Source organism: Sciurus vulgaris (genome assembly GCF_902686455.1).
Source record: "Sciurus vulgaris genome assembly, chromosome: 14".
Classification (NCBI taxonomy): Eukaryota; Metazoa; Chordata; class Mammalia; order Rodentia; family Sciuridae; genus Sciurus; species Sciurus vulgaris.
This window is the reverse complement of record NC_136475.1, coordinates 47,385,957-47,412,347: the sequence shown is the minus strand read 5'-3', so window position 1 is coordinate 47,412,347 and position 26,391 is coordinate 47,385,957. Positions and strand designations below refer to the sequence as shown.

The window sequence follows — 26,391 nt, the reverse complement described above, 5'->3', positions numbered from 1 at the left end:
TTGGTTGAAGATTTCTTTCTGGATCTGAGCTGGCATCACTCAAAGCCCCCAGAGTATAGCTTGCCCTTTCCCCACACCACCCCTCCTTCCCTCCTGCCTCTTCTCCCCTCCTCCGATTTCACCGCGGGCACATGACTGAACAGTGCATTCACAAGCCTGACATTCCTCTCTGCAAACAAATATATCCTGAATCCAAGCAAAAGGTGGGAGGGATGCAAGAGCCTCCGCTGCTCACCCACAGATGAATGGAACTATCCGTCTTGTCACCAGGGGTCGGAGCAAGAGGTTACGCCGAGTCTATACCTTAGCTTCTGTGCTGACGTTTGCAGGCAACTTCCTTAAAAATAAAACAAAATAAAGAGTGGGGGAAAAAAAGAATCCTGCCCCATCAAGCACTTAGCCGGTCCCTCTAGAACCCTTCCCAGATCGTGTCTTCTCGCCACCTTTGGAGACACAGCTCCAGGCCTGACATATACATTTTTTTTCTGCTGACCTTTTAGTGTCCTTTCTGCCAGAGTGTGTAAACCATAAGCTGATATATGAAGGCAATTTTTAGTGGTGCCACTTGTATCTGAGTGATTGCACACACTTTACGTTTCTGGCCTGCCACCCCTTCCACCTTTCGAAGATCTCTCTATTTTCTTTTAAGGGAACAGCAGCAAAAGGTGAAAGCAAGTTTAACTGCTTCAAGACTTTGATGGCCAGAAGCACCTGTTCAGGGGGATTCACACTGACCAGAGCCCATCTTCAAAGCTGGAGTTTCTTTGCGGCTCTGGGAACCCAAAGGGCAGGAGTAAAGGGGGTGGGGAGGTAATAGTGACACTTCTCCTCCACCCCTATGCAGCCCCCAGTCAAAGCTGTGACATCAAAGTAAGACTCAGAGAACCCAGAGTCACAGTCCCCATAAATTCTAAGAACTGGGTCCCTGGGGACTTCCTTGGTCAGAGTTCAGAGGACAGGGAGAGCTAGGGGTAAAAGAGTGAGCAGAAGGTAAGCCAGAGAAAATACGCAGCTGGCAGAGTCAAGAAGGTCCCAGACGCTACCACCCTACAACTATCTGCTAGCCCCTTAAAATCCAGTGCTGCTCTTCCCCTCTTGTGACTGCAGTCACAGTCCCGCTAATCTATGGGATGCACCCATACCCTGGGAGGGACCCTCAAAAAAGCCACAGAAAGAGGCAGTATTCGCTTGGTATTCCAAGTTGGGAGGGAAACTGGAGAAAAAGTACAGCATCACCAACCACCATGATAGGGTATGTTCTGGCTCTTGCCATGAAGAATCAGGGAATCTCACAAGTAACTTACTACAATTGATGTAAGAATTATAAATGTTTTTAATACATCTAAACAAATTCTAGTTTACTTTGCTCTGTGTATTTCAATTTGAGTAAAAATGAAAGCAAGGAAATATAGCTAGTGTCAAGGAATTGCCAAATGTGAAGATTCTCTTGTCTGTGTGCCTGACCACAGGAGAAGAGGGCTACAGATAGACTATGCAACACTGTGATACTTACCAACTATCTAAGGCTGCACTTTCTTCACAAGATTCTTGGGGAAGAGCTCAAAATTTGAATATGTGTTTTGGGAGTGTTTTGAGTATGTAAAGATCATCCATCAGAGGTGTGGCAGCTGAGAAAAGAATGGGAAGTTAGGGATCAGCCATCAACTGGAGCAGCAGATGAAAAAATAGGAGTCCAGATAAGGTCAGTAGGCAAATGTCTCATACTAGGCTTTGGGGAGGGGAGTCCCCAAACAGAGAAAGTGACCCAATTCTATTACAGGTCATGTGGTAGGGACCACAGAGCTGGAAAATCCAGTGCAGTCCCCAGAGAAGGAGCTCTGGGAAACAAGGCTTCCCTCTACTACCAGTCCACACCACCATCTTTGACTGAGGATTTGAGTTCAAGAGTTAATGTGGACTTGGCCAGTAACATCCATTTATGCCAAGCACCAGGAATTCCTGGACAGTTGAGAGCTCCAACTTGGGCAACTTCCCCTTCAAAAAGTGGTGACCAAACTTTGAGAAACACTCCAAAGGTGATCCCAGATAATAGCAATGCTGCATGAACTTTGAACATGATTGCAGTATAAGTACAAGGGATCAGTCCTAACTCAGGCATGGTGGACACTTCAGGAATACTTGTGGTGGGCAATTTTGAGGTCAGCTGAGCATAGTTACAGAGTACAAGAACCCTTTGTGCCAACATCTGAGCTTGGAAAGTTAGACATCACTGTAAAGAAACAGGACCCGATGTTTACCTCATTAAGACAGTTGATGGGCCTGTGACCCTGGGAGGATCTGATGAGGAAGCCTCCAGACTGAAAATTAACATTTGCTAAATATCTTGATTAGTCATTGAGCAAGAAGCTCATGCATACTGTTTCAGTTAAACTTATACAACATTGTGGTTCTCATTCCATCTCATAGTTAAGTACATGAGGCTTGATGAACCTCCATGACTTACTGGTCAATAGCAGAGTCTAGGGATAGTCATCTCCAAAGCATTTTTCCGTACCACATGCCATTCTCTAGTGATCTACCCCCTTTTTTCCTTTTCCAAACATGGTGGGTGGGTCTCAGAGATATGGAAGGGAAGAATGATGTTGGTACTTTTGGGTCATGGACCCAAACAACATTTGGAATATGGAGCATGCTGTACTGTCTGCACAGTGGTCAACAGTAAAGGTCAAGGTGGAGGAAGATTAAGAAACTGAACACATTTTGAAAGATGGCTGACAGGGCAAAATTGTGTCAAAACTAGTTAAAGACATAGACTGTGACTTACTTATGTCATGCCCACATTTTCTGCTTCATTAAAGGAATGGTTTCATGAGCTCATTGTTGACTGTGTGGTGAGTCAGTTATTCCTGTCTCAACTCTTCAATTGGAAGATGGAGAAGGATGTAGAAGAAACTTCCCACAGAAGCCTGGCCCAAAGAAACAAAGAGAAACCCTAACAGCACAAGAGACAATCCCCATCCATTACTTCCTAAAGTAGGAAGTGGCATCAAGGATCCCAGAGGAACGCTTTGGGTACTTTTTCAAAATTAAAATTAAAAGAGGGCAGTGTTAAGAAAGGGGTTTAAATGCCCTTTGTCCCAGAAGCAAAAACTTCCCTTTCTTAACATTCAAAAAGGATGATTCAGCAAAAAAAAACTCCTATTCCAAGTCAATTTGTCCATTCATGTTTTGGATCATGAAATATCTATTTAGTCACGGCTCTACAAAGGATATCATGCCAGGATAAAATGTAAGTGTAAAAATAAACATGTTTCCTCTGCCCTCATGAAGGTGATAGTCACACAGGAAAGTGAGACACTGAATCCATATTGATACAAGGAAACATGAAAGAACAAGTACGGAAGTACTACGTGGTACAAGAGAGCGTTTCGTAAGGGGATACGTTGAGTCCAATGACAGGAGGATTCATGAGGTTTAGAAGGGGTTATTAGTGAATGGGGATAGGGAAAGCATTCCAGATAGACAGAAAAGCAGATACAATTTCCCTGTGGTAGGAACCAGTGATGGCAAGGCTGCTGGTATAGCTGGAGAGCAGAGAGGAGGAGGAGATGTGAGACTGACCTGAACAGACACATAGGACCCTGAGTATGAGTAGCAAGCAGTAGGTGAAAGAAGGGGGTCTTCACCTTATAACAAATGGAAAACCATGGGAGGCAGAGATGGTGACATTATCAGAGCTGCAACTCAAAACTAGTGTGCTGATTTGTATATGGAGAATGAATTTAAATGGGATCAGAATGAAAAATCAAGGCCAATGAGGAGACTGTTGTCAGCTTCCAACCAGCTTTGGCCCAAGGTGTTCCAAAAAATATGGAGCAGAGTAGACTGAGTCAAGTTATTTGGGAGGTGAGTTCACTGATCTAGGTGATGGCTGATGAAAGGAGATGCAGGAGGTGGAGGTGACAAGGTAACTTGTAGCTTTCTGGCCAGTGTGAGCAAATCACTGTTCTTAGAGAGGAAAGAATGAAACTCCTCTGTCAGAGACACATGAATTTTTTTAGGCTGAAAGCAACATTGCTGTTGGGGTAGCGATAGAAAGGGGTGGAAGAATATCCTGGAGGCCTCTCAGTTTATTCATTCCAAATGATGTCCAGAACATCCATGGAAAATCTGTTTTCCAATACCATTGGTGCACAGAAGGGTGCCTAGCACAAAGTAGATGAACAATTTTTAGAAAGGGAAGAGGGACCAGAAGCCAGCTTCAGCCCTCTCTGATTCTCAGCCTGAGGGTATTAAACTAGATCCATGGTTCTCCATGCTTCCAAGAAACCTAATGCTTTCGGGAGCCAGCTCCATGGTCACTTTGGGGTTTGAATCCATTACACACCTTCTTTCTACTTCTTTCCATCCTCCAACTACTGAATTCTATTTCTCTTCTTGGTGTGTTTATTTATTAAACTCTTCCAGAGGTACTTGCTTTTCTTTGAGGGGAAAATGAAGTTTCTCCCAGAAAAAGAAAGATTTGGAAATTATTGACATACATCATCTCCAAAACAGGTTTCAGACCTCCATTCTATTTTCTCTGCCCTAAATGGAAAGGACCACTTGCTTTTGGAAGGAGAATGTCCCAGATGCCAGCCCTTCACCACAAGGGGAGACAAAGACCACATCCAGGTTTCCAGCAGCCGTCCTAGCACTGTCCCCTGGGGAAAGACTGCCCTGCTCTGCCTTCCAGAACCTTCCAGCTCCCACCACACCCACCCCACTGGTTTTCCTGGGGCCTTCACCAAGATCCATAGTGTGGCAAAAGAGAAAACACTGAGATGAAGTGGAGACTTTTTTTTGCCACCCCCACCTCTGCCCCAGCCCAGTGTCCTACCTCCCCAGATTCTCCAGTTTTTAGAAGAAAGGTTTCATTACTGAGCAGCCCAGAGCTCAGCGCACCTCTTGATTGATGCTGTCAGGTAGATGAAGAGCTCTAGTGTCAGGAACTGTCTTTTCTTCATTAAGTTTGAAAACATGCCCAGGGGCTAGTCTGTGATCTGCTCATCAATAAATGGAAATATACTGATAGACTCAAATTCATGCCAGGCTTTGGTTGAGAAAGGACAGATATCTTGTCAGTTTCCTGCCCCAAATAAGAATTCCTAAAAATCTCCTGTTATCATTTGCCACAGCCTGAGATCTGAGGAGCAGGGGAGGCAGGGAGATATCAGCTTTGTTGTGAGGCCCTCCTCTGGGTGGATCATCCCTGAGAGCACAGCCTCCAATCTGGAGGATAGAAGTTTGTTCTATTAAACATACAAGTCTACCACCTCTGATTCTGTCCAGGACCTTCAGGGAACTGCCCCTGAGTAATGGGGCTGACAGAGTTCTGAGCACATGTCAATGACTCATGCATAGGGAATCTCCTAGCAGCCTCCAGGGGTGATGGAGGGATGAAGAAGGGTGGGGACTGAGTTCACCAAGATTCCCAAATTCTGTTGCAGACAGGCTTGGGTACAAGAGCAGGCATTGCTGCTGGGTTGTCATATAACGAAGAGAGAAAAGGAAAGAGTAGAGGGGAAGAAGGAAAGTAACTGCTCAGAAAAGTCAAGCAGTCATCCCTTAACCTGCCTTAAGAAATAATATTTTAAAAATTCTATTGTGTGCCATGAAATACAAGACAGACAAAAATTAAAACTTTTCTTTTAAAAAGAGCAAACACCAAAATTGCCATCAAGCCAACAGGCATTCGCTTAAGAGCTCTAACCTGAGGGTTTTCAACAATTAACTTTTAAAATGATTGTTCACCAATCCACCTTGATTTCCTTCCATGGGGTAATGTCAATATTGGCAGGCATTTCTTAAAATTCCGACTGTGCAGAGATAATGTCATCAATGCTGGGCGTCTGGGTCATGGGGTGAGGATGGGGGTAGGGGGCTTTTCTCACATTGTTTGGCTCATGATTTCCATTTTTTTCTTTGCGCTTTTTTCCCTTCTCATCACCATGCTTTGCTCTTTCCCTTGCCAAGTAGCATTGCCTGCCTGCCACTGAATGAGAGAAATTACTCTGAAACCTCTCGTAATTTTACGAAGAGGCTCAATAGGCAGTGGTGACCGGCCACGTGTTATTTCTGAGCATGCTTCTCTGGCTCCCCAGTGTCCTCTTGCCTAGGAATTTTGGACCTGTACCGGCACACGTTCAAACAATAACATGTCAGCGTTTTAACATTCTTTTTATCTTAATACTTAAGAGTTATTAAGAGCCCATCTTCATTTGTTCATTCTTCAGCTAACATTTATTGATCACTTGCCATCCCAGTCTCCCTCTCCCGTAGGAAGATGAGAGAACACAACAGCAGAACACTAAAGGGCACCAAGGAAAACATCCTCCCAAGACTGGAAATCAGAGACAGGCTCCCACCTGAGGCAAAGCTTCAGCTACATCTGAAAAGAGAGGTGAGACTTAATGGGTGAAATGTATGGAGCAAAAGGAGGAGGGCTTCCCGGCAAAGGGAGAACCATGTGATGCATTTAAGAAACAGTCACAATAATAAATTGTGTTAATAGAGCACTGCCTGTACGCCCGACACCATGGTAAGCACTTCATGAAGGTACGTCATTTAACATTCACAACAACCCCAGAAGGCATGGAACGTTATTCCCCCTTATTTTCAGATCAGATACTACAGAATTTAATTTCTCAAGATCAGGCGGCCCTTGAGTAAGACCTTAACAGACCCCAGAACCCAAACTCTGATACCATGGCAGACAGAAGAGTCTTGGATAGAGTGCAGAGTAGGAGTGGGAAGCTGAGTGATCAGAAATGAGGGTAAGCAGGGACACCCGGGTCTTATATATAGGCTAAGGCATTTGGACACTGTTCAAGAGCCATGATGAATTTAGGCAGAAATGACAGCTGATCAAGATAGCCTAGGATGATTCTGGTGCCAAGGCAAAGAACCGTGATAGTGAATGGAAAACACATTGGGGCATTCCATCCAAAGGAAACTATTCTGGTTTCTCTCAGAAGCTCCTGCAGCCCTGCAAATAAATAAATAAATAAATAAATAAATAAATAAATAAATAAATAAATAAAAGCACAATTTAAAAAAAATTATAAAGACTATCATAGACTTAGCCTCTAGCCAAGATTGAACAAAAGGAACTGAATTTGCCCTCTTGCCTGAAACAACTCTAAAAGCAGACAACATATGTGAAAAAATGGTTTTCAAAACATTGGGCATCAGGCAATAGAGGTCAGGGATCCCTGAGAAACAAAGGAACTGATTCTTTTGATTGCCCCAGCCTACTGCCTAGAGAGAGTTTCCGGATCATGGTGAAAGGAAGGTGTGGAGGGCACAGTGGAGCCTGTTTCTCTCTGACTGAGGGCATGGGGATGGTTGTCCTGGAGGTGGTCAGAGTGTTGAGGGCAGAGAACTAGAGAACTTCTCATAGAAAGAAGGAGCTCTCTGCACATAGGAAGAAGGAGCTCTCTGAAGAGCCAAAGAAGGTCTCCCTTGAGAGTTAGGTTGAGTACTGAAGGTTCAAGTATGTGAAGAAACTACTGCCTGGGGGACATTGTTCAAAAGAATTAGAGGTAAAAGAACTTACGATCTCTTCTACCAGCCAGAATCCAAAAAATCCTCATAATTGTACAATGAAGGGTTTTTCCTCAATAGAGGGGAAAATTAACTCCAGACTAAGCTGCTCTGATCCTGCCTCATAAAACATAAAAATGACCTGAGAGGCTGAAACTGTTCCCAAGTAATTCAATGTCTTTGAACAAAGCTCAAAAATATTTATAAGAACACTAAGATATATATAATACCTTACACGGCAAAATTCACAAATGCTATTATCCTGTTAAAAATGAACAGGTAAGCAAAGAAGCAGAAAAATCTGATAAGTGAAAGAAAAATCAATAAATTAAAATTGACCCAGAATTGATACATGATAGACTTAGTAAACCAGGACGTTAAGACGATTATTAAAATGGTATTTCAAGGAAGTGAAAAAAAATACCTGAACATGTTGAGACATGAAAAATAATCTTTAAAAAGACCCAAATCAAACTTCTAAAGATAAAAACTGCAATGTCTGAAATAAAACTTGCAGTAGATCATATTAAGAATAGATTAGACATTGTAGAAGAAAGCATTAGTAAACTTGAAGCCATAGCAATAGAAACTTTCCAAAATTGGAGAAAAAAATAGAGAATCTGTGAGCTATGGAATAAATTGCAGAAGGCCTAATACTCATATTATTTGAGTCTCTGAGAGGTAGACAACAAAAATAACATTTGGAGAATACTGGCTAAACATTTTCCAAATTTGATGAAAATTAAAAACCCACAGATTGAGGAACCTCAACAAACTGCAAACAGAGAGAGAGAGAGAAACTATAGAAAATGACACTAGCAGACATTATAGTCAAATTTCTTAAAACTAAATGATAAAAAGGAAACCATAAAAGCAACCAGAGGAAAAAAAACAAATGATATACAGACAAACACAAATAAGAATGGCAGCAGATTTTTATTTGAAGATATCAAGCTATAACACGATGGAGTAGCATCTCTGCAGTGATAAATGGAGAAATAAGTGGTCAACACTGAATCCTTCACCCTGTGAAATAGCTTTCAAAAAATAAAATAAAGATTCTCTTCAAACATATGAAAGTTAAAATGATTCATTATCAAAAGGTATGCATTTCACAAACCATTAAAAGGAGTGCTTCAAGCAGAAGAAAAATGATGACAGATATAAATCTGAGCTACACAAAGAAATGAAGAGAACTGGAAATGGCAACTAAAGGGACAAATACTGATCTAATTTATTACTTAAATTACCTGAAAGATAATTAACTATTTAAAACAAAAACAATTTTAAGACTATCGTGAGTTTTAAAAGATACATGAAAGCAAATTTGTGATAAGGATAGTACGAGGGCCAGGAGGGGAGAAATGGAAGTATGCTGTCATAAAGTACATACAGGATACATGAAGTGGTATAATTTCTCTTAATGGTGGGCATGACACATGGCTAGGTGTACTGTAATCTGAGCAGAGTTTCTGTTCAAGAGGGTGGTTCCATGTTTGTAGAATGGAACACAAGACACACCCAAGGCTCACAGTGAGGTGCATGCAACACACATGTCTTCCTTCCCCATCTTTCAGTTGTCTGACTCCCAAGAGAAGCAGCTCACTGGGACTTGGTGAGGGTAGGCTACCCACACCATGATATCACAGAATGTCATTATTATTCTGCATAGTCTTCTAGTGTGTGTTTTTCCTCTTTGATCAAAATATTAGAATTGCTTTGTGATTACGTAAATTACGTTTACACCTTATAATTTAAAGATGATTACATGTATACCTGAGAGTTCTATCATATTTCTTATGGTCTCAAAATTTCTCCCTTTGGTAGGGTAAGGAGTAGGAAAGATCCACCTTACCATATATCATCTAATAGAATAAAATCTCTCAAGAAGGTTTTTGGGAATATCTTTATTGCTTGACCGATTTCAACAATCCAGATATCCAAAAAGTGCCAGAAACTCTGGTGCTGTGATATCGTTTTCAATGTCAAGTCTCTGAGGGCAATACTGCTCTGTTGATTTTAATAGGTCTGGACACAGCCAGAGGCTGCTGTTCCCCCTGACAAGATGACAATGTAAGGGTTGAATCTTTGATTGAGGTTCAAACTCTCACCTCATTTTGGGCAGGTGAGTTATTCCCTTGTCGCAATGACCTTCTCTTGGAGCAGCGATCAAGACATCTAGCAGCAGTGCCTCAAGAAAGGGCCCATATAGCACAGACGAGAACTCTGGACAACTTCTTATGGTACTGGGGAGGCTTGGAACAATACTTTTGCTGTGGGGAGAAGCATTTTCTTCTCCCCAGATAGAATTGGCACAAGTGCTATATCCTGTGGTGGGTCATCAACTGCAGAGTGTCATGTGCACCTCTGCTGTTGGCAAATGATCTTATGAAGGTCAATTATGTCAAGTTTATTTATAATGTTGTCTAGTTCTTCTAGGTCTTTTTGTGTGTGTGGTGGGGTGCAGTACCAGGGATTGAACTCAAGGGCACTCGACCACTGAGCCACATACCCAGCCCTTATTTTGTATTTTATTTAGAGACAGGGTCTCACTGAGTTGCTTAGCACCTTGCTGTTGCTGAGGCTGACTTTGAACTCACTACCCTGCTTCAGCCTCCTGAGCTGCTGGGATTACAAGTGTGCACCACCACACCAGAGTTCTTCTAAATCTTTATTGATTTTCTATCTGTTCTTTTATTGAGAGAACCTGTTGAAACTTCTCATTGTAATTCTGTATTAGTTTATGTCTCCCTATAATTCTATTTTTGCTTCATGCATTTGAAAGTTCTGTTATTTGGAACATAGATATTTAAGATTGTTGTACCTTGTTAGTGGATAGACTCCTTTCTCATATAAAATGGCAGTCTTTATCCCCAGAATACTCTTGTCTTTGAAAATCATTTTGTGTGACATTAATATAGTTCAGCTTTCTCTAAAGTTAGCACAGCATATCTTTTTTTTTCCATCAATTTACTTATAACTTATTTATATTTAGTGTAGTCATTGTTACAGCTGGGTTTAAATCTAAAATCTTTCTATTTTCTATTTGAATTGTCTATTTTGCTCTTTTTCTGCTTTCTTTGGATGAATTAAATACATTGAATAAGTCCATTCTATTCCTATTGTTGATTATTAGCTACATTTGTGTTGTTGATTTAATGGTTGGCCATTTAAATTATTTTAACCGATCAACTTTCTAAACAAAAAAGTCATTTGTAACTGGTGCAGTGTTGCTTGCCTTTAATCCCAGTTACTCAGGAGGCTGAGGCAAGAAGATCACAAGTTTAATGCCAACTTGGGCAATGTAGCAAGATTCTGTATATAAATAAAAAATAAAAAGGGCTGGGGTTATAGCTTTGTGGTAGAAAACCTCCAAGTTTGAAACTCAGTACCACAAAAAAATAAATTAGTTAATTAATTTGATTAAAAATCACTTGCACAATGAAAATGCATACTTTTTACTTACCAATTACACCTTAATAAAACTTTGAACTGAGGCTGGCTTTGAACTCGCTATCTTCCTGCTGGGGGAAATAAATGGTAAAGAAAAAAATAAGATCTTCTATCATGCTGACAAAAAGAAAATGTTGAATCAAGACTGTGTCCATATTTACAGTTCTGGAATACAGAACAGAAATCTCCACTTTACTGAAAATATGTTATCCATATGTCTATTCATGCAGAGATTTAAACATGATTAAATTCCACTTGGAAGCTCAGTTGCCTCAGTGAGTTTGAGGTGGTGGATGAGAGATGAGCATGAAGGATGCAATCGCCAATTCACGAGTGCGAGATCTACTGTGCATCTGTACCACGTGCCATATACATCACTCATGGAATCTTCACACGGCCTAAAGGAGTCATTGATATTACTCCATTTCACAGATGCATAAAGATCCAGATGACATGTTGTCAAGGAAGTTTTGTCAAATAACACAAAAAAATAAACGGAGGAGAAGGCATTAGGACCCAAGTCTGTCTGACCCAAAGGCCATGTACAGACAACAGCACAGATGATCTTGAGATCCAAGACAGTTCTCAGAAATGATATGTGTGATCACCAGCATCTATCATGGTATCTTCCTGGTACCAAAAAAGTGTGCAATAAGTATTTGCTGAATGAATGATTAGGAACTGAAGAATGAAGAAGAGATGTGAAGACAAAGGTGGATTTAATGCTGCTCATCTCATGAGGATGTCTTGTACTAACCTTATAAATTATTGTCCCACACCCTTAAATCCAACATTGGAACGTAGGAATTAGACCAGAGATCCTGTGCCTACTGGAAGAAAAAGTAGACCCAAATCTTCATCATGTCAGCTTAGGACCTGACTTCCTTAATGAGACTCCTAAAGTGCAAAAAAAATAAAATCAAGAATCAATAAATGGGATGGATTCAAACTAAAAAAGCTTCTTCTCAGCAAAGGAAACAATTAGTAATGAGAAGAGAGAGCCCACAGAATGGGAGAAAATCTTTACCACACACGCATCAGAGCATTAATCTCCAGAATATATAAAAAAACTCAAAAACCTTAACATCAAATAAACAATTACCCAATCAATAAATGGGCTAAGGTACTGAACAGACACTTCACAGAAGATATACAATCAATCAACAAATATATGAAAAAAGTATAACATCTCTAGCAATTAGAGAAATGCAAATCAAAACTACTCTAAGATTTCATCTCACTCCAGGCAGAATGGCAATTATCAAGAATAAAAGCAACAATAAGTGTTGGCAAGGATGTCCCACCACACATTGCTGATGAGACTGAAATTGGTGCAACCACTCTGGAAAGCAGTGTGGAGATTCGTTAGAAAACTTGGAATGGAGCCACCATTTGACCCAGCTCTCCCACTCCTTAGTCTATACTCAAAGGACTTAAAATTGGCATATTATCAACTCATCTGTTAAAGGGCACCTGGTTGGTTTCATAGTTTAGCTATTGCAAATTGAGCTGCTATAATCATTGATGTGGCTACATCACTGTAATATGCTGATTTAAATCCTTTGCGTATAAACCTAGGAGTAGGAGAACTGGGTTAAATGGTGGTTCTATTCCAAGTTTGCTGAGGAATCTCCATACCACCTTCCATAATGTTTATAGCAGCTCAATTCATAATAGTAAACTATGGAAACAACCTAGGTGCCCTTCAAGAGATGAATGGATAAAAAAAAATGGCACAATAGAATATTACTCAGTCTTAAAGAAGAATGAAATTATGGCATTTGCCAGTAAATGGATGGAGCTGAAGGATATCATGCTAAATGAAAAAAACCAATCCCCAAAACCAAAAACTGAATGTTTTCTCTGATATGTGGATGCTAATTCATAATAGGGGTGACTAGGGAAGAATAGAGTTACTTTAGATTAGGTAGAGGGGATTGCAGGGAAGGGAGGGAGTATGGAGATAGGAAGGATAGTAGAATAAATCAGACATTATTGAATATATATACATATATAATTATACAACTAGGGAGATTCTATATCATATATAATCAGAAGAATGAGAAATTATACTCCATTATATATGATGTATCAAAGTGCATTTTTTGTCATGTATAACTAATTAAAACTAATAAAAAATCAGCATATTATAGTGACATAGTCACATCAATGTTTATAGCAGCTCGATTCACAAGGGAAACTGTGGAAGCAATCTAGAAACACTGCAGTAGATGAATGGATAAAGAAACTGTGGTTTTATCCATTTATCACAATGGAATATTACTCAGCCTTAAAGAAGAATGAAATTATGGCATTTGCAGGTAAATGAATGGAGTTGGAGAGTATCAAGCCAATCCCAAAAAACCAAAAGCCAAATGTTTTCTCTGATATGTGGATACTGATCCATAAAGGGGTGGGAAGTACTAGGGAAGAATGGAAGAACTTTAGATTGGGAAGAGGGGAGTGAAGAGAGGGGATGGGGTATGGGGGTGGGAAAGATAGTGGAGTGAGACAGACATTATTACACTATGTACATTGTGATTGCACAAATGGTGTGACTCTGCATCACGTACAACCAGAGAAATGAAAAATTGTGCTCCATTTGTGTACAATGAGTCGAAATGCATTCTGCTGTCATGTAAAACTAAATAGAATAAATTAAAAAAAAAAAAACCAACCTTGGCACTTAACACTTCACATTACTTTTTAGGGAGACTCTCATCCCCTTCTTTCCCTAGAAGGAAACTTCTACTTCTGCATTTCCAATCAACCGATGAGTGAATAAGGACTTCTTTTTAAAAACTCAGGCTAGGAAGGGCCCCACTAATGATAGCTTAGCCGAAATCAACAGTAACTTTTAAAAAGTTAGAAAGTAGCTCTGCATTTAAACACGTTAAGGGCATCCATAGCCATGGAGTGGACCTGGTATTATACCAACTGAAAGAGGATAATTATACGTGGGACCCTGTTCTTGTTCAGGCCTGAATTCAGTAGAACTTCTTGATGGGGAGGCAGAACTATTTAAGTAGGATGGAAGTCCTGTGCTCAAACTGCTCTAAAATTGATTCTTAAAAGGTGATGTGAATTTGTTTGTGCAGAAAGACAGCCAGCAAACGCATTGCCCTAATGCTGTTGCAAAGTCTAGAATAAGATGCCTCACGGAGAATAGGTCTCCCCTCACCTGTAACCAGAAGGATCGTGGGAGCTAAGCCAAGTCCTGGCCTGGCAGAGCATTGCAGGTCTCCAGGATCAGGGTGTGCGCACCAGATAGGAATCAGGGGTCAAGCAGGACTGGTCAGGATGTTGGAGTTGCCCCCAGTGGGTCCTCTGTCTCCTTTTCAGGTTCATGTCTCATACTCTAAATTAGACACAGGCTGAAATCCAAGTTCACAGAGACTAGGACTTCAATATGGGTTGCTATGACTGCTGTAAAACTAGGCTCTCAGTGCTTAAAGACCACCCATCTGTCCAATCAGGTGCTCCCCATGCCCTTGATCACAGAAAGAAGACAGAGCTACAGACAAGATTGCTATTAATAAAACAGTGTTCATCTCTTGCATTTGAATAGTGCTTTACAATTACAAAACATTTTCATTTCCATTATCTCATGGATAAGGCCAAACAAGCCTGACAGCAGAGCAAATAAATAAAAACAAGAATTTAAAAAAAAAAAAAAAAATAAAGCTGCCTTGTGCACAAATGCTTGAAATCCAAGCAAAAAAGAAAGTGGAAAACTCAAAACAGAAACCCATAACCAAACCCAAATAGGAAAGAAACAAATGGATCAAGAACCTACAGAGCAAAGCAGCATACAAATTGGAGCAATCAATATGAATCACAAGAAAACCAAAGCTACAGATCAAAATCTAAACCACACGGGCCAGTTCTAAAGTAACCTCTTACGTCTCTGAATACAGGAACGATGGGACTGCTCTGAGATAAATCATTGCCATAATTACCTGCAAAGAGTTGGTGAACACAGAGCCTCCTTTTTACAAGGTAGCAAGATATTGGAAAGAGAAATCTTAAGCAGAGTGTTCACTCCAGGCATTATTTTTCTAATTCTGATCTAAATTCCAAATGAAGTGTCTCTAATTCACTGAGCACCACCACTCCATCCCAGGCACCAGCTACCTTACTGGGGGTGATGTGTCCTTTATGGTGCACACTTATGTCCCTGAGATCTGTCCCAGTAAAGCACTATGTAATTATGCACGATGATTGCTATTTTATTAAATATAACTACTTTGTTTGTAACTCTGAGCCTTCCCGCTAGGCTCAACGGCAGAGACCTTATTGAACTGGATCACCTTTATGACTTGGCCATACCCATCCCAGTGGAGTCTTTAAAGATCACCAACTCCTAAAAAATTTGGGGGCAAAGATACTTCTGCTCTCTCTAATCCAAACTCAAAGTCAAATTTAATTAATTCAGAATAATATGAGGAACAGGGCAGGTTGGAAATTAACCAAAAGTCAAATGAGTTGACTACCATGTAGGAAATGGTTTTATTATTCAGACTACATTCAATAAATTTAAACAGACTGTTTTAGTCAGCTATTTCACTGCTGTGACTAAATGATCTGACCAGAACAATTTTAGGGGAAGAGAAGTTTATCTGGGGCACATGGTTTCAGAGGTCTCAATCCATAGACAGCAGGCTGCATTCCTTGGGGCTCCAGGTGAGGCAGAACATTATGGTGGAAGGTGTGGTGGAGGGAAGCAGTTCGCATGATTATCAGGAAGCAAAGAGACTCCACTTGCCAGATATAAAATATACACCCAAAGCCGCGTCCCCAATGCCCACCTCTCCAGCCGCCCCTCCTAGCCTTTCTTTGCCTCTCAGTTAATCCCCATCAGGGGAGTAATTCACTGATTGGTTAGGACTCTCACAACCCAATCATTTTTTCATCTGAACATTCTTGCATTGTCTCACCCATGAACTTTTCTGTGACACCTCACATCCAAACCATAACACAGCCTATCAACCCAGAGTTGGCTGACATTCTTCAGCACCTTCTCTAGCAAAGAGGTAAGGATGAACTCTAATAAATTTATCAATATTTGTCCATGTTATACTCAAACATTCTTGCAAATAGTTGGCCCTCAGAAGGTGGCTATACATTTTCTGGTTGGTCTGTTTGGTCCAACAGCTTTGGACTCCCAAAATTCTATACCTGGATCTGTATTTAACTGCTCTGAGACATACTCTTCCTTTTTTGTTGTTGTTGTTGTTGGGTGGGGATGGGTACTGGGGATTGAACTCAGGGGCATTAGGTGACTGAGCCACATCCCGGGCCCTGTTTTATATTTTATTTAGATACAGTGTCTCACTGAGTTGCTTAATGCTTCACTTTTGCTGAGGCTGGCTTTGAACTTAGGGTCTTTCTGCCTCAGCCTCCCAAGCTGCTGGGATTACAGGCATGGGCCCAGCATAGAGCACTAAAGTGCTCTTGGCAAGTGCTCTATTATTGTATTAGTTATATATTCAATTTGTACATACCTACTACTACATTCAGTGCGTCCTGCATTGGGAAGTGAGCTACATATGCTCACAAATATTTCTGATAATCAAATCCTATAGTATTATGAGTATTCTGAATACTGTGACAACATTAGATGGAGACAATTTTACCATCTTTTATATCGTCATGCCTTTTTATTACTACACGTGTACTTTTTATATACCTTTGAATATATTCCTGTATCTTAACCTGTTGAGTTGCTCGGAAATAAGGATTAAACTTCACAGGATTAACCTACAGTGTAACTATGCCATCATGAATGTGGAGAATAGTTTCTGCACAAATCTCCCATCTTCCAAGCAATAGTTGTGCGCTTTAGCCTATGGGCTTGAAAGCATCTACTTAGCTCTTTTTGCATATTTAGTTCTTAGTCATCATGATGGTTAAATTTATATGTCAGTTTGAGGGGGGTCACAGGTGATCTAACATTTGATCAAATATTCTTCTGAGTGTGTCTGTGAAGGTGTTTCAAGATGAGATTGACATTTGATGTAACTGGGCGTGGTGGTGCACACCTGTAATCTCAGTAGCTCTAGAGGCTGAGCAGGAGGATTGCAAGTTTAAAGCCAGCCTCAGCAACTTAGTGAGCCCCTAAGCAAAACCCTGTCTCAAAAAATAAGAAAGGGGTGGGGATGTAGCTCAGTGGTTAAGCACCCCTGGTTAAAATTCCCAATACAAAAAAAAAAAAAAAAAAAGATGTAGTAGGCTGAGTAAAAGACACTGCCCTCCATAAGGTAAGTGGATCTCACCCAATCAACTGAAGGCCTGAATAGAACCAAAAGGCTGAGTAAGTGGGAAGTCTTCCTATCTGATTGGTTAAGATGGACGTGGGTCTTGCCTTTAGACTTAAACTGAAAATTGACTCCTCTTGGGTCTTGAGCCTGCTCATTGTCAGACTGCAACTTATACCAACCACTCCCCTGGGGCTGTACCTGTACATCTTAGGTCCTCTCACTAAGAGGTCTAATCACTTGGACCAATTGAATGAATAGATAGGCAGATGATAGATAGATAGAAAGATAGATAGATAGATAGATAGATAGATAGATAGATAGATAGATAGATAGATAGATAATAGACAGAAAGATAGACAGAACCATTAATTCTGTTTCTCTGGAGAGCCCTGACTAATACAGTCATGTACATCTACCCTAGACCTCAGCAAAAGAATCCTTGCCCAAGGCCTTCTAGTCTAGAGAAGCCTCCTTATCACAAACAAAATAAGATGCATTTATTAAAGAGCACATGTATACCTGTGTCACTCAGGACCCAGGACGCATCATTGCCACAGCACAACCATTAACCCTAAACATCTGCTTTCATGATCAACACCATTCAGGCCCCAGGGAAAGTCTTCTCCACATCTTTCCCGCTATATTCTCAAAACAAAAAGCAACTGTGTTTGAATGCCATAATGCTGTACTGCTGCTGACATTGATATTGACACTATTTCAGAATAGAGAGAAACTGAGCATTAGAACTGCTTAGCTAAAGGGATAAACATGAGTTATCTTGTCAAATCCTTTCTCTTAGAAAGCTTGAACTCAATATATTCTTGCATAACTTTGGTTTCCCAGAAATGCTGAGCTTTCTGTTCATGCTTTTCTTTCTGTCCCAATTCACGATTTTGTATGCATTCACAAATAAATATGGTATTTGCAACAGTTGCATAGGGTGACTAGGGAATATTTTGCAATATTCACTAATTCATATTATTCTTAAATTTATGTTTGTTTGTAAATCTAGGGGTAGCATTCATGAATCATGATAGTAACTCAGCCTAGCAAGGACATTAAATGACTAAATTAAGAATAATTTTATTTTCTTGGAAATAAAGTTAAATTATATTTTCACAAATTAAATTAAAATTTTCAGCTTTATTTACATAACTTTCATTTTGAAATTTATTTTGTCTTTTATTATAATAGATACTTAAAATATTTTAGTGGAAAAATGACATATAAAGGTACACATAAATATAATTTAAACATATTTCAATTTTTCTCTGCATTTTTATACTTTTATAAAAATATTCGTTCATTGGTACATTTTTATTACAATTATAGTTTTTATTTCTTAGGTCACAACTGTCAGTAGAAAGCAAACTATGTGAAAATTCAATCACCATATTAGTGATTTTCGTTGAAATTAAAGTAAGAAAATAAAATACATATATGCCTTGATTTTATTACTCAACTAAACATCATCAGCCATAAAAATTATTCAGATATGCTCAGGAACAACTTAAGTTCTGTCATCTTTGATTTTCTGCCAATTTTCAGTTACATAAAAAGAATAGCTTCAAACATATTTGTCAAGCATGCCATTAGGAAGATATAATTGACAAGATAAGAAGATAGATGTACTTTATGTAAAAGTCTGTTAGCTTGACTTACACCTTTAGAAATTTGTTATATAGGACTCCATTTGCACTCTCACCTTAGACCCCACAAATATTAGAAGAGTAATAGAGTCATGTTCTCAGTACCATCAGGTTGCCAGGTGAGTAAATTTCAAGGGCAAGGTATGAATACATAAACATCTTTTTTGTTTCGTTTGTTTTAAGTTCAAGAAGAGACGTATTGAACTGAGAGTCATGGAAACATGGGGGAAATACTATTACTTGTTGCATCAAACATGAATGATTGAGAGAGAGGCTGCTGGGTATTCACCATCGAGATTGGTTTCTTTTGCACTTGTCAGTCTGCCTCTGTACCTGTGATGTGACACTAGAGTTAGCATGGTGAAGAGTAGCTGTGATTCCCCAAAATTTTGCCAAGTCATCGTGAGCCTTAGGGTTCCCCTCGAAATGCAAATGTCCCAAGGGAGATAACACCATAAAGCCTTACCAGCCACTAAGTGCTCACATATATTTGTTCATTGAAATTAGAGCTTATTGATTTCCGATAAATGGGCCCAAAGTATTGAACATTTTGGTGGAAGGCATGCGACACTAAGCACACGACTTGAGGCAGGTTCAAGAAGGTGGGTGATGGGAAGGCTCATAACATGGTGCTGGGGAAAGAAGCACAGACAGAGAGGGAAGGTGCCACGATGAACAAGAGTACCTAAACAAAAATACCGCCCACTTCATAATGACTCCTTCAGCTGACCCATTTCATTGTTTCTTATCATTCTACCAGTCTCTCTAGCAACCTGATGATTCCTTTTTGAAGGAAAGTTGATACACCTTCTAGAAGAAAAAAAGATGAGCCAAAAGCCCAAGAGTGGGTAAGGTATGAAAACTTGAGTTCTAATGGCATTGAATCTCTTCTCCGAGAAGTCACTTCTGTGGCCCCTTCTCTGAGAAAAACCAGGCATACTGCTCCCTAAGCCTCCCAGGTCCCAGGGGCATGGCAGTAAGTGGTAGGTATGGTGCTTGTTACTTCAGAGGTGGACTCGAAAGAGTTAAGTAGGCCCTGTTTTAGTCAGCTTTTTCACTGCTGTGACCCAAAAGACCTGAGAAAAATAATGAGAGGAGGAAAAGTTTATTTGGGGTCTTGGTTTCAGAGGTCTCTGTCTATAAATGGGATCTTGAGGCTGCCATTCCTTGGGACTTGAGGTGAGGTAGAACATCATGGCAGAAAAGTATGGCAGAGGAAAGTGGCTTAGGTAATGACCAGGAAGCAGAGAGAGAGAGAGAGAGAGAGAGAGAGAGAGAGAGAGAGAGAGAGAGATCTCTGCTCAACAAAGACAAAAATATACCCCAAGACACACCCCCAGGCCCCAGGGAGCCACCTCTTCCAGTCACAACCTGTCTCTCTACAGTTACCACTCAATTAATCCCTATCAGGGGATAAATTCACTGATGGGGTTAAGGCCCTCATAACCCAATCATTTTACCTCTAAACCTTCTTGTCTTATCTCACACTTGAATTTTGGGGGGACACCTGATATTTAAACCATAAGAGATCCCACTCTCAGACTTCAGTAGGGAGACACATAGTATTGCCGAAAGAACATAGCAATGTGAGTGAGATCCGAGTTTCATTCACTGGCTGCATGACCTTGAGTGAGTCACCATATTTCCTTAGGCCTCAGTTTCCACATAAAGAGATTGAAAACAGTGCTGCCAAAACCCCATCTGCTTGTATCATGCTGCAGAGGGCAACAGAGGAAAACAGAATCCCCATGTCCAATTTTAGCAGCAAGGAACGCTGAAACTCAAAGGAACATCAGGCGGGTGCCCCATTCAGCCCACCTGTAATGGATTGCAGCATAACTTTGAAAGGCTGTCCTGCTCTTGACAAAATTATTTCCTCCCCTGTTTATCCTAGTGATTTGGGTGTCAGCATCCTGGGATAGCCAGGATGGAACGACCAACCGAAAGATCCGCCTACTCCTAAGGCCGGGCGAAGTAAGGGTGGGCCTCTCTCCCAGGGTGGGACCTTTCTCCAGTTTTGCTTCTGGCAGGAACCACCCTTCTCTCTAGAATCAGCCCCCATCAGAGCAAGGCTTCTGAGTCCCGGACTTACACCCATGCGGCAGCCTTAGGAACTTGGCATTCTTAGCAGTTGACCACTGGTTTTGCCGTTAAATTTGTGATCTTGCAAAAGACCTTTGGCTTCTTTATGCCTGTGCCTATTTTTCCATATGTATAATAGAGATGGCACTGTTTCCTTCAGCAATTCACAGAAAAAGTGTGAGTATAAATGAAGTAATGAAAGAAACTTCACCTATGCAATAGAGTACTGTTGCTTGGTCTAATAAGAGACTGCCCGGGACTAAGACATATAGATGAGTTTGGGGGTGGGGAGGAACAATGGAAAATTTAAAGGAGAAAAGGAATGAATTTTAATTTGGATCACTGAATGACTCAACAAACTGCCTTCCCTGAGCAGGAATGGCCCTAGAAATAAAAGAGAGAGTCCCAGGCTCTGCATTCCCAGCCACTTTTCCCCACACTCACTCTATGTCCTATTCTGAAAAGCTTTGCTAGAAAAATACTCTAATTTAGACAGTAACTGGTGGATGATTACCTTGAGGTCAGTGCCCTTGCTCTTTTAAGTTGATGGAGCTCTGCCTAAACTCCAAGTGGGAGCCAATACAAAGGAGTTCAAGTACGAGAAGGAAATAGCTTGATAAGGAAGGAAAGCTTCCATTGCCATGCCATCTCACATCATGTGTAGGATCATCCATCCCATCTGCTGTGGAATTATGCATTTCTAAAGACATGGAGTCTGGAAAGGAAGAGAGCTACAAAGGTCTGGCAGATTTAATGCATCCAGAGTTTAGCTGGTGATCATCAGAGTCAGGGAGGTAAGTAAGCCTTGTGGTTAACATTCCTACGTGTCAGATGGAAAAGTGGGCTCCCAGGTGAAGTAGTATCCCCAGTATCTATGAGTCAGTAGGGAGGAAACCCGGATGGGAGCACAGCTTGCTACACCTCAAAGATTCTAACCAGTGCGTGTAACACCCCTCAGGAGAGCGAGTGCCTGAGAACCTAGACCCACAAAGAAGAGTGCCCACTGATGTTTTCTTAGTAAAGCTCTCAGAACCTCGGGGCTGCTCTTGAGGTCTCAGCTTTGTGATCTTATCCTTCTGCTTTGCTTTCACCATCGGGGTTTATGAACCAAAGGCAAGGGAGGAAAGTTCATTTCAACTACAGCTCGCTCCACTGAATGACTCTAACAGTTCATCCCTGCTCAACATGCCTGTCTTTATCAAGGGACCGTAACAGGAGATGGAAGAAACTGGGAGGTGGGAAAGAAGAAATGGCAGCCATGACTCTGAAACCATGACAACAAATAAAGACCAAGCGAGTTCTTCACCTCTGGAGACTTTGGACAGTTCCATCTCCTGCAAAGCAAGACAGAAAGCATAGATTTTTCCCTTCTGGGAGCTTATTCTTGATAACAGCTTTGGAAAACTCTGTGGATTATCTAAACTTGGCAATGTCCTCCTGGGTTATGTCCCTTGGTCCTCTTCTTGCATATGCGAAACAGAGATCAATTTTCATCTTATTTGACAGATGAGGAAACTTGAGACCCAGAGTTGTTAAGTGCCTTGCCTAAGGTCACACAGCTGATAACTAGAAAAATTGAGATTAAATACAGATTTCCAGACTGCCAGACCTAGATTCTTTCCAATCATCCCTGAAGCTTCTTAAAAGCCATATGGTTCCTCATTCCACTCCTAGTTATTTATCCAATAGACAGGGAAATATAAATTACCCGTACAAAGGCTTGTACACAAATGTAATAGCAGCTTTATGGCAGAGCCCAAACTGGAAATGCCCCAAGTATCAAGAGGTGAATGGATAAATGAAATATGATATATGCATATGATTAATATTCCTCGGCAGTAAAAAGCCAAGAACTATGCTATACACAACAACACGGATAAATCTCAAAATAATTATTCTGAGTGAAAGAAGTCAGGCAAAAAGAGCACAAGCTGTGTGTTTCCACTTAAATAAAACTCTAGAAAATGCAAGCTAATCTGTGGTGACAGAAAGCAGATCAGTGGTCCATGGAGGTGGAGGGATAGGAGTGAAGGATTACCAAGGGACCCAGGGAGATTCTAAGGGACTGGATATGTTCACTACTTTCATGCTGAGAGTTTCACAGGCATACGCATTGCACAAAATATATCAAATCCTACACTTTTAATGTGTATAGTTTACTGTGTGTCAATTATGACTTGACACAGTTGTTTTTAAAAACCATATGGCTCCACTTGAGCTGAGAATGTGACAATTCAATTGTCCCCCAATTCACCCAACCCCTAAAGATGCTCTCCTTCCTCAGCCTTGGTGTGCAACTAGGTCATTGCTAATGGACAGTAGAAAGGGAGCTGACCAATCCCGAGTAATCATTATTATCATCACAATATTAGTCTTTTCCTCCTCTTTATGAATACAAATTTCAGGTGACTATAGCTTCTCTCTAGGCAAAGAATTTTCTCTTTTTTTCCTGCCTGGGTATCACTTAGCAAAACAAACAGAAGCAGTTATCATTATTCTTTCTATTAAATAAGCCTCATAAACATTTGGACCAGCCTTGCAGATTTAAGACAGATGTTTCAACTGTAGAGGGTGAATAAATGCAGAGAGGGAACAGAGAGAGTGGAAAACAGAACAAAAAATGGGGGAAAGAGAGAGGGAAATGAGGAGACCGAAAGCTGAAGGGCCAAAGAGGAACTGCAAATGCCTTTCCCGGAGCAGATTGCCAGGCAGCAGATCTGCTTCCAAGTCTCCCCATGGTTTTCCTGACCCTGGCCAGGTATCAAGAGCCCACCACACAGACATCCTGGGGTCCAAGATGTCACGTGGAATTTTTGAGTCTGAAGACTTAAGAAGCTACAGATGTGACCCTCTTCTCTCAAGATGGGAAGGGACACAAAATCATTCCATCCCTACAAGTAAGTTGAACTTCAGCTGAGCTGCCCCGTATTCTTGGCTAGCTTGGGACAAATATGCAATCCAAGACTAAGGACAGGACACTTCTATTGGGTTGTTAAAGAGTAAGCATGATGTCAATGTTAGAAAAAACTTTTCTGCCCCTTATCTAAGTGAAGAGAGAATCAGTTTAAAGGTAGTGGACTTCCTCTAAAGAGATGCCAAGACTCTGCCCAGGGCTGCCTCCACCATAGGAGGCGGGGCAACTCTTGTGATGGAAATAACTGGCTACTTATTTGTTGTTGTCATTGTTGTTGTGGTTGTTGTTGTTGTTACTAAGGACTTGCTTGGAAAAGCTGTCTCACTGATAGTTTTATTTAGAAGAAGATTTGGTTATGTGCATTTGTCAGGGTTCTTCAGAAAAATTGAGTCAATGGGGTATATCTATTAGTCAGCTTTCTGTCACTATGACAAAATGCCTGAGAAATCAACTTAGAAGGAGGAAAGTTTTGTTTTGACTTGTAGTTTCAGAGGTCTCAGTCCATCGTCACTTTTCTCTGTTACTTTGGACCTCTGGCAGACAGTCCATCATGGTGGGAACATGTGGCAAAAGAGGACTGTTCACCTCATGGCAACAAGGAAGCAAAGAGAGAGAGAAGGAGGGGTAGATGTCCCAATATCCCCTTCCAGGGAATGCCCCAAATGACCTAATTTCCTTTCATTAGTTCCCTATCTCTTAAAGGTTCCACCATCTCCTAATAGCACCAAGTCTAGCAACCCAACCATTAGCAAACAGGCCTTTAGGGGACACTCCCAAACCACAGCAATAAGCATAGATATATAGGAGGGGAGTTATTATGGGAATTGGCTCACACAATTATGGAGGCCAAGAAGTTCCATGATATGCCATCTGCAAGCTGGAGAACCAGAAAAGTCAGTGATGTAATTCAGTCAAGAATTCACAAGCCTGTGAACCAAGGGAACCAATGTCCAGGACAGAAAAAAGTACATATACCAGCTCAAGAAGACAGAGTAAATTTGGCACACCTGTGGCTTTTTGTGATGTCCACTCACATCGATGAGGGTGGATCTTCTTTACTGAGTCTATTGATTCAAATATTAGTGCCTTCCAGAAACAGCCCCAGAGACACACCCAGAAGTAATGCTTTACCAGTTATCTCAGCATCCCTTACTTTGGTCAAGTTGACACATGAAATTAACCTTCATGCCCTAACACCTCAAACACTGGGCTGGAAGCTCTGAGAACACAGTGCATCCAACTTTGGGGTGCCAGTGTTTCCTGCATCACTGATACTCAAGTGATCTCTTTGGAAACTAGATAAAATCAACTGGTATTACTTACTAAAACGTACATACCTGTTCAATCTGAGTCTCTGAGGATACTGCCAGATGATCTGCATTTGAACAACCTCCCCCAGATCATTCCTACCCATGCCAACATGTAGAAATCATTCTTTCAAGCTGGGAACTTGTTGTCCATCTCATGAGAAGTTCAGTACCTGACTTTCCTGAGAAAGAAAAAGAAAGAAGACCATAAAGTTGACACCTCCCCATAAAAATAATCAAGATCTTTCCTGCTGTGAATATTTTTAACAAATGGTTTCTCCTGCTGCATATTAAGTTATATATTCCAAATGACAGACATAAGAAGGGAAACTTCCTTCTAAGTTCTTTACCATTCTGTGACATGTAGGAAGGCAAACAGGAGACCATGGTACACTGTCTCTGCATCCAATATTGCACAAGCACAGGCCTCTCATCTGACACCATCCCAACTTGATTTCTTCACCACCGTGTGAGCCACAGGTCATTACCCCTGTTTTATGGTGGAATCAACACTCTTGTTGGGTGTCCTGAGCAAGCAGGCCTTACTCTCTGCATGCAGTACTATAATCACAAGGGCTCTGGAATGTCATTAAGGACAATACCAGGACCAGATAATTCACTGAAATCCAGAAAGCATAATCCTGGTCCTTCCACCAGTATTCTTCTCAAAAAAATCATCCCAATTTTTTTTTTTCCCCAGTTCCAAATTTATGGTTTGGCTTCCACTGCCCCCACTGGTGATCAGAGGCAAGTCTCCCTCCCTGCTTCCAACACTGTGGGATACCAGTCTCCCCAAAAAGGACATGCCGTAACCCACATGCAACCCAGCTGTCTAGGGGTGGGGCGGAGACCCTGGGAAAGAAGAAAGTTGCACCTGAGCCTGAGTCACTGCAGCATGGAGCCCAGCAGGACAAACATAGCCTGTCAGGTCACGTCTACCCTGACTTCAGGCAGGTGTTTCCAGAACATGTGTCATGCTGTTTTCAACCAGGTGAGGCCAGATAGCTTGGCCATGTGCCTCATCATGAACCCTATCTCCAGGGCCATGGGGATACCCTGCCCATTGCCAGGGAGCAAATAGAATCAAATGTTTTTGTATCTTAGAAACAACTAGGGTCTGGGTTCATGGACCAGGTGACCAAAGACACTGTGGTTCATCTGGGAAAATGGGAGTGTGGCTA

The 26,391-nt window shown here is 41.0% G+C and overlaps 1 long non-coding RNA gene across 2 annotated transcripts; it reads right to left on the bottom strand.

Moving 5' to 3' along the window:
• Nucleotides 1-255: 255 nt before the first annotated feature.
• Nucleotides 256-26,021, bottom strand: LOC306643415. 2 transcript variants are annotated; one of them, XR_013758933.1, is made up of 3 exons: nt 25,561-26,021; nt 25,241-25,392; nt 256-337 (listed from the first exon to the last, which is right to left on the bottom strand). It is a non-coding gene; the product is annotated as an uncharacterized lncRNA (long non-coding RNA). The 2 variants fall into 2 exon arrangements; XR_013758934.1 differs by lacking the exon at nt 256-337 and adding an exon at nt 11,011-11,069.
• Nucleotides 26,022-26,391: the final 370 nt, after the last annotated feature.